Here is a 9,585-nt window from a genome sequence, read left to right on the forward strand (position 1 = left end):
CTCCCTCCCTGTTAACGCGGAACAGTTCATCTGTGCCTGCCAATACTTCAATAAAAACATAAACGCTCTGCTTGAGGCTTCGCACAGTCGACCAATATGCTTAAGAGTGTGCGGAACAGGTAATGTTTCCCAAAACACATAAGTTTCGGAGAAGGAAGTGTCGCGCCTCTTTCCACCTGTTCAACCCCCTTTTTAATGGGGCGCTGGAAGAGAGCAACCGCTGGCACTATCTGCCAGCTAAATCAGCCCTAACCATGCAACACCTCCCCCCCCCCCTCACCGTATCTTAGGTTAATGACGTTTGTATCTTTGTTAATGAAGTATAATGTTAATATACTATCTTTGTTAATGAATCTTTGTATCTTTGTTAATGAAGTATAATGACGTTTCCGATGGAGCCATGGCGCGTACGACATTTTTAGAGAATTTTTCCTGCCGTAAATTTTGTTACTTGTGTACATGCACATGGAGTTCACGGTTAAATCTGCAATTATCTGCGCTGCAAGCTACGCACACTTGTTAAATAAAACGAGCCATGTAAAGGTTGCTCTGTTGACGTATCTCTACTCAGATTCAAGAGAATGAGTATTGTACTAAATGGTATTTTATGCATAAGTATTGACCATAAGGGTAAAATTACGCTTGTGTCGCACTCATGGCCAAGTTTAGGCAAGTCAGAGGCTAATGGACGTTCTTTTTACCTCGATGTCCCTATTTCTTAGCACCTTGCTGCATCCCGGCGAAGCTCTCATTTCTACCACATATACTGTCATTAAAAACAAAATAATGCAAGATGTTTTTTAATGTTCTTTTTCCAGTGTCTGTGGAAAGCTGTTTACAAAATTTTGAGAAAAATTAACAATGGGGTTTTTTTATTTTGATTTTTAAATAGTGTTCATTTTCGTCAAAACTTCACATTTGAGGCGAACTGTAAAAATGGAAATTTGTGCTACAGCAACAATATTTAGCACAATCGTTACACAGATTAAGGTCTCATAGCCCACCAAATTTGAAAAGGCTACATTCATTAGTTTAACAGATTAAAATTTGTAAATATAGCAAATTTCGAAAAGTGTAGCAAATTAAGAATTTTTTCTAAGACACTTCCGTTTTGTACAGAAGCCTCAAACAACGCTTGCTGACTCTTCTTTACGTATACGTTTTACACAAGAAAATGCATTCTTTGTAGCCGTAATATTTTGTATTTTACATTGTTGTGAATTTGCGAGAATGCCCGGTGCATGTAAATGGCGCGTGCAACTTGAAGAATTTTGATATTTTTTTTCTTCTAAAGTATTCATTTCTCAAAGAATGCAAGTTCACTTTCGTACTACCGAGTGATATGTCCACAAAATACAAAATATTGAATGAAATCTAAAATATGAATTTTTGGATCAAAATATGACCCAGGTGCGCTCTATTCCTATTTCATCTTGACGCTTCGCCGATGATATGAACAGGCACCGCAATGACTAGATAATGATGGCCACTTCACTGCAGACCTCGATGCCAGAAAATCACATACGTACGATTTTTTTCAGCTTTTCATTATACGTACTTGGAACGCCTTTTCCGAGCCGCAGCAACAATGACGCACAATGCTTCTAGAGGACCGCGACGCTAGCGCCATGGCATTCAGTGACTACAATTTTGTGCGCGATAAAATCTTATGTGTCAACAAGGCCCTTCCCTCAAGCGGACACATTGAGTGAGTTTTCAGTATCACTGCCACTGTCTTCAGAAGGAAACAGCGGAAGATGACCCAAAAATGTTTCAAAAACAGTTCACAGCGAATAGAAAGAACGAGGGGAGCTGCAGAGGACCAACTCAAAAACTCAAAAGCCAAGTTACTGTGTTTGTGCAAAGTTAATATAGCTTGGGAGGAAAATCACCTAATAGTAATCAATTACATTTTAGTAATTCCTCAAGCACTATCACTGGGCAGTAATCGAGTCCTGAAATTAAATGCATTTTTATGCATAAATTGTCATTGTAATCGGCAAATTGTTATTTGCTGTAACTTGTAGAAGTCTCGCTTGAGTAATCGAAAGGGGTTCCAAGGGAAAGAATATGCAGTCGAGGGTAGCAGGAGATGCAATGGACTGGCAGAAAGACAACTCGGAAAAAGACTATCCTGCATTGTACACAATGTTGTGTGCTAGTGATGTATATGACCATCATCATATCTACATGTTTGCCGAATGAGCAGTTAGAAACCAGTTTAGAGGTGCTCCAGTGCATGGCGAGAACGTTGTTTCACAAAGCATAGGCTGTCAAGGCTGCAATGCAGATTATCTCTTATTCGTGGTCCCCGGCGTGCACACTTGAACATCTCGTTTTAGAGTGTCCCGCATTCGTTGCGCAGCGCGCATTGCTAATTAAGGAACATGGACTTATTAGACTGCAATGTGCGACCCTTGACGATTGCCTCTTTCCAAGAGGGTGCGCTTCCCGACGTGAGCAGGCCCATCGAGCCCTGCTAACTTTTTTTAAGGACACTGACTTGGCGTTCCGTTTATAGACATTATTTGTATCTTGTTTTGTTCTGTCTGTGTCTCCTTCATTTCTTCATTTCCTCTTTTCTTTTCTCATGTTTTCGTTTCCTCTATTCCCTCCTCCTGAAAGAGTAGGCAGGCGTTGTGCCCCTCTCGGTGGCAGTTGTCAGCTTGCTCCCTCCCTATTTCCTTCGTGTCCTTGTGTTATATGTACACCAACCAAATAATATTAATAATAATTTCTAGCAGGGATGTTCAGTGTTGAAACGTTTGCTATCAGACATGCCAACAAAATATCGGCGCGAAAATTGCAGCAGCTTGAGAATGTGTGTAATCTGTTAGAGAAATACACGAATGAGCCGCGTATTATTCATATAGGCTGAACTTATATCTGAAACGACAACTTTGCTTGCCCAATTTCAAAGCCGCTCGGAATCACTAGCGAGCAATGAGAAATAGCACAGCATTCTTCTCGTGCATAGTCAGAGTTTTAACAAAATGTCTGACGACCTATAACATTATGAAAGCGGGGAAAGAACTTAAAGGCTATAAAGGCTAGAACTGCGCAAACCACCCGGGTGGTCGTTGCAGATGTTTGAGAGGATAAAAAATGTAGTTGGAAGAATTTTAAGAATCATATAAAGGAATTTAAGGCTGTGCGAGGCCCGAATCGTAGCTTACGACTGCCGTTGTAGCCTGTGCTTGCCTGACTTCATGTCGGAGCATTGGGGCACTCGGCTAGTTTTGCGATGGACATGAGATTCGGCTATATAACTGGGCGTATGTTTAGCCATATTTATCTTCCTCCATAGCACTCCGACTACGAAAGGCAGACCGCAGAAGTCGCCGGGAGAAAGCCGCCAAGAGAGAGAGAGAGAATAATAATGTTTAGTAGAAAACAGGAGCGGAAAGTTGGCGGGCGTTGGAGGGAATGCTCCTTATCAGTTGGCGCTGTTTTTGAAATATACTTCCTGAATGTTGCTTAGATCTGTTGGGAGTTTCTTTGAGTTTCTTGAGTTTTTTTTTCTTGAAAGTAAGCTCAGTTGTGCTCGAATCGAACGCGGCTAATCGCCAAAGAAAGCGTCGAAAGCAGCAGGAATGTTAGAAAATGTATGCTATTTGACCCCCGCGAGACAAGGCGGATTGTGCGGTTGTTGGCATACATATTTAATGCCCAACAATATGCACAGCGAGCAAGCCAGAAATCCAGTCTAAATACTGTGCGTGGCCTGGTCACTCCACTGCAACATCTACGCCCAACCGGCCCGAGCTTTGGGCCCATACCCGGCTCCTGCTCTTTGACATCACGTAATATACGTACATCTAGGCAGTCAGTAAACGAGAATAGTCTAGTACTTACCCTTTTAGTATCAAGAGCGTCAGAAGAGAGACCAGATAGAGCTGGAAATCCGCCGACAAGTACCACGTGTGGAGGAGCACGTCCTGTCATTGAAACAGAATATAATTACGTCACCTTGCAGTTCGTAGCGTGGCATAAATGGGCTGGACAGGATGGTCATGATGCGAGTTCTTTATAAGCAGCTGAGCGGTTGCTATGGTTACAAAACAATGATATCACGATTGGCTAAAATAAGCTGCATAAATTGGAGAATGTTGAAGGCGAAATCAAGGCCAAGAAAACGTTTGCTAACTATTCCTCTCTTAATACTCTCATTGTGTTCGCTTTGCCTATCGATGGTCAATGCATTCAGTGCACAGCTCGGCATATTGCGGATTTATGCTGCGAATAAGAAGAACAAACAAATGCATTGCAGTGAAAGCAATGCCGTGCATTTTAGGCGATGTTTATTATTATTATATTATGTCGGCGGTTGAATTAGCATGTACATGTATAGCAAATCACACAGAGAATCGCATACGTAGAGGCTTTTGTGCCGTTATTTAAGATAAGCACCTGGATTGCTCGAGCCTCATTCGGCAGTTTAATTTCGCCCCTGAAATATTCAGAATGATTCCTGTGTGAAATGACTGTTCTATGCACTGTGAACAAAATGTTGCAAGACAACCACATTCGAGGCGAAATTAGAAACAGACATACACCACTTGCAATTGTGCTGGTGAACACGAGGATCTTATAATCTGCCGTATTATTTGCGAAGCGGTGCCGTTCACTGATGTTCCGGCTCCCAGCGTGCATGGCTCTGCCAAGTCGAGTAAAATCCTCCGCACTCTACTCCACTCTACTCCAACTCGACTCCAAGTTTCATTCGAATCACAAGAGCAGTGCTGCCACTTAAGCCACAGTATATCTAGGTACACTACGGCCGAACCGTCGGCTGACCCGGCCATCGTTTGATGTAGGCGCACTATAGCTTCTGGGCTCCTGCGATTAACATTTGCTTTGGAAACAGTTCTCTGCATAATTCCGTAATTAGAAGCTTAGAGTGTATGATGACATGATTCGCAGTAAAATTATGCACCGATTCACTTAGCAAAGATGGTTATGCGCAGCGAAATCTTCACTCGCAGGGCCTTCGTGGCTCTGCGCCTACCAAAACTTACAGGCATTCTTTTATATTTTCTCAGTCCTTTGGACTTGATTTGTTTGTTTATTCAAAGTTTTCCAATTATGTTTTATTTCTATCCTTCGCTTTTGTTTACTTTATTGCCTTAATATTGGAAATTCAAACGCCTCATCTAATGTAAGAAACCCTTCATAGTCAGGAATGGCATCTTCAGCATCCATAAAAGGTTTGTCTGTCTACCTCGCTCCTGTAACAGACTTGCCTTCCGTAGAGAAAGTTGAAGACGATGTGTTTGGGGCGCGTGCGCCAGCACCGGAGGGATTACTCGATCAACAGTCAGGAATGTGGTTATTGTAACATACAAGAATTATGCGGATTGCAAATGTGTTTCCTAAGGTTATTATTTGCACCTCAACGTCTTGTAGGCTAATCTCACAACGCCATGTGTAGCCTATGAGAGTGTACGAGACTCACCGAAACAGTAGTTTCATAAAAGTTTCTTATTTGGAGAAGTAACTGCCACCAGTGATTGGTGATTTCGTCGAACATCTTCTGGAAGCCTGCTCTGGCGTCTGGTCCGTTGACGACACGTGGAAGCAGATAGAAGCACATGATGACGAAGAAAAGTGGAAAGCAAATTCTGCGGAGTGAAGGGCACGGGTATAGTTATATATATAGTATAGCGAAAGGTGATGGAATTGTTCTTTATATAACAATTTAAACAGTTGTGTCTTTCTTGGTGTTGCATACGCCTGCGCCTTTCGTCATTTTTTTTCCTTTTCCATGAGCATACACAGTAAGGGTATTAATAGATAATCGCAGCGCAGTTAAGATGTAATAGTTGATGCATTACGGAGAGGTACAAAGTGCGAAGACTGCGCCAATAGTGGAAGGCCAGGAGTGGCTTCAGTTGTGCGTACCTTTCAATCCGCATACGGATCTGTCATTGCCTAATAATACCAAGCCGCCTTCAAGAATCGGGAAAATTTATATATATATACGTATGTGTGTATGTATGTGTGTATGTTGGTATATATATATATATGCATGAATGTGGGATCGTTCCCCACCTGCGGACAGTTGTTTTTTCATCCATTTTCATTTCCAGTAATTCATCACTTCTTTAATTCAATTAGTCGACGTGATTTCCCCTATGTTGTCCTTGGTGTCATTGGTTCTTGGGTTCTTATGATTTATATATACGCCACTATTCTGCAGCCTATAGAGAGCAGCAAATGGGCAGGACGATTGCAATTATGGGTGTAAATAAAAATTGTAACAGCGCCACTTCTATATCAAGTCTGCATTTGGGAAATACGCCAGCAACTACACATATGTATATTCTCTATGCTGATACTCTATTACGGTGCGTATATCAGATGAAGCGTTCAAAGCTATTATGAATAATCGCTAACGATTTTCCTAAGGCACCTCCCGTGACGGCACCACATGTTGGACAGTGGTTTCGCGATCGATTCAAAGCGCAAGAAGTCAAAAACACTTCACTTTGAATGTCCTGCCCTTGTTATTCTGCGCTGTGTGTTGAACGTTTCTTTCTCTTGCTATTGCTGTGTTATGCAGTGCATCATATTTGTGGCTCTTTAGCTGCGCGTAAGAAAATATTATTATACTGAAATTCACTCACCTTATTAACCTTTTGATGACATCGACAATAAAGACAATGGGCCCGTTTCTTTTTTGCCTGCTAACAGTGAAGCAGAGAAAAAATCCACTGCAAAATTGTTAAAGACGTGACGTTAGTGTGAGCAGTATTCGCTGAATGGATCAACAATATTCGATCTGTTCGCCTTTGTTCTCCAACAGTTGAGCATTCCTACAGCATATCAATGTTCACAAGGGCAGGAAGGTTTTGATGTATAACCGAGCTAAGATGTAAGCAAATAGACCAGCAAGTGAAGCAACGAGACCATAAAACGGCAATAAATGTAATTCTCCCCCACTTAACGCGATTTATTGGTTTAATGCGAGTGACATACAAATCAGACATATCTCTAACATGATAACTACACTCCTCTCTATTTTAACAAAGAGTGAATAAACGCCTAATTGGACAAGTTCCCGCAGAACTTCGCTGGAAAAATTTTACGGGAAATCACAACTTGTAATTATTACGCAGTGACTCCTCGCTTGAATATAACAGTGAGATTTACACTCATGTTCGGGAAGTGTTTGGTGCAAGAACCACATGTTTGTAAACAACAAGGCGCCAGGGCCCAAAATAGAGAGAAGTTGTTGGGTTATCTTGAGTTAGTTACCGGACCAGTAGGACAAATCATCGGAGTCCTGTGAACATCTTAACAAACATTGGAAGTCAGGCACAGACGAGGGCCGGTTTTGAGTTGATATCGAGCGCCATGCAATTATAGTGATTAGACATAACCGTCTTTGAACTTTTTCACGAAGTAAACTGCTGTTACACCTTCGTTGTTGTGCCGTAGTGGCATTCGGCAATATACTAGAAGGAACACCAATGCATTTTGTTCAAAATTCATTGAGGCATATTTTGAAACGGGGGCTGGTCTCTGCATCGCTACTAATTGGACATGCCTAGAACACGGACAGGCGTGATACGCACTAGCGGTAAAGCAACTCCTTACAGTTTATCCAAATTTTGTACAGATAAAAATTATATCTTTTATGATTAAATGACGTAATGCTGTCTTCAAGCGATTTATAGATAGGGTTCATTGACAAAGTAGAAATAGAGATTATCATGTGTACCAGGCAATTTTCATATAGTCCGTTCAGGACTATATGAAAATTGCCTGTTCTTGTTCTAAGCTAGTGGTATCAAACAAGCCGACAAATCACTTGATGATGCGTGCATGACAAAGTACTGCCACGAAAACAGGGAATACCGCCTGCAACCTTGTGCTTTGTGACAAAAAGTCGAAGCCGCTAGGCTATACTGGCTGTTGGCGGGGCTCTTCAGCGTATCTGATTATTTTCAGCCATATTTAAATGAATATTCAGCATGCTCCCTTGTGCTCTCCTCCTATCTGTGAGAAAAGAAAAAAAAAACGCCGTATGCGAGCGTGCAACTTCACTCGCCATTCAGCCGTTCCCTACTTATCGCTGAATTTATCACACAACTGTTCACGATGGTATTCTTTTGTAACGCTGGCTTATTAGTCTGTCGAACTAACAAAAATTTTCCTTTTATCATATAAGGCGAGAAGAGTAAAAGCATGTTGCATGTGGCAAAGCACTCATCATATCAAGCACAAGAAGCCAACTATAATTACAAGCGTGGTTAAGCAAGGCATTCGTAATCTCTGGCATGTTTTAACAATGCGCGGGCGTCACCGTCACCTCACGAACACAGCCACACGTGTTCGGACGATTCATTTCTGTCGTAATAACACTCGCTCAGGTTTTCCTGAAAGCTCGGTGGGAGGCTGAGATGAACAACACGCAGGTACGTCCCGACACAATTTTGGTTACATTTCGCGCGCTACGCAATACCGCAGTTATAAACCACGACCAACACACCCAAGCTTCTAGTCTATAGATTACTGTTTTTGTGCACTCAAATGTATGGCTCGAGAGCTTTGTATACAACCGACAGGGTCGGTGCTCTGCGTTTTAGCTCCAGGGCTCTAATAGAAATACAATGGGTACGGATAAATCGGCTTCTTGGCAGCCACTGCACCGCATTTGATTACATTTGTCCCTTTTAAAAGCAAATGTTAGAATTAGTGACTGTGAGAACCGTACTATCAATTGGGCTGCCTATAATCTAATATTGATGCTTGAAAACTCAAATTAGAATATGAACAAGTTTACAATTTCGTAACTCTGCAATGGCACATGATATGTCAATACTATGAACTGCACCTAATATTACATTTAAAAAGGACAAGATTGATATAATATAGACCATTCAGAATCAAACAATATTTCTGAGCACGACTTTCGCAGTACCATTGTAAACATTGTAACAAATTGATCTAAGCTATCAGTTCATAATCAAATTTATCCTCTGAAGATGGTCTAACCAAAGCAGTTTATAAAGCGGCGATATCAGTTTTAATGCAAAGTTTAAGATTTGTAAACTTAGTGCTTCTAATTTTTAACCTAATTTTTATACTTCAAAGCCATAAATAAAATTCTGCTTCCCATAGTCACTAAAATGTCCCTTTGTTTCTCAAGTTCGACAACCTGTCATTCAAAGCGGTCCACCGGTTGTGTCACATAAGCATTATTGCGTTTTACATGTATTTGAAAAGGAACATCGTAGTTCACCCTGAGCTAACGACCTTGAGCGCGACAATAGATCGCCATTAACCGTGAAAAAGCGGGTGCTTAGCGTTATTGACAGCACAGATATTTTTTAACGCTTTTTGTAAAATCTTCATGCATCACCACAGAGACTTGCCTGAGAAAAAAGAACGTGTCCACACTGTTGAACCCTGCAGCGGCGATCATGTGGGTCCACTCGTCGAAGAGACGAGCATGTTCAGCAAACGTGCTATTGAGAAGAAAATAAAATTTAAAAAAATGACGTGAACATATATGCCTGTCATTCTCAAATAACAGCATAAAGAATATATGCGGAATAATTGTTATTGCGGTTCAGCTAT

The 9,585-nt window shown here is 41.4% G+C and overlaps 1 long non-coding RNA gene across 1 annotated transcript; it reads right to left on the reverse strand.

Annotated features, from left to right (window-relative positions):
• Nucleotides 1-3,895: 3,895 nt before the first annotated feature.
• Nucleotides 3,896-6,721, reverse strand: LOC119444069 (uncharacterized). Its single transcript, XR_005190437.2, has 3 exons — nucleotides 6,627-6,721; nucleotides 5,456-5,621; nucleotides 3,896-3,938 (listed from the first exon to the last, which is right to left on the reverse strand). It is a non-coding gene; the product is annotated as an uncharacterized LOC119444069 (long non-coding RNA).
• Nucleotides 6,722-9,585: the final 2,864 nt, after the last annotated feature.

This window comes from Dermacentor silvarum, chromosome 3 (assembly GCF_013339745.2).
Source record: "Dermacentor silvarum isolate Dsil-2018 chromosome 3, BIME_Dsil_1.4, whole genome shotgun sequence".
In the NCBI taxonomy this organism is placed as follows: domain Eukaryota; kingdom Metazoa; phylum Arthropoda; class Arachnida; order Ixodida; family Ixodidae; genus Dermacentor; species Dermacentor silvarum.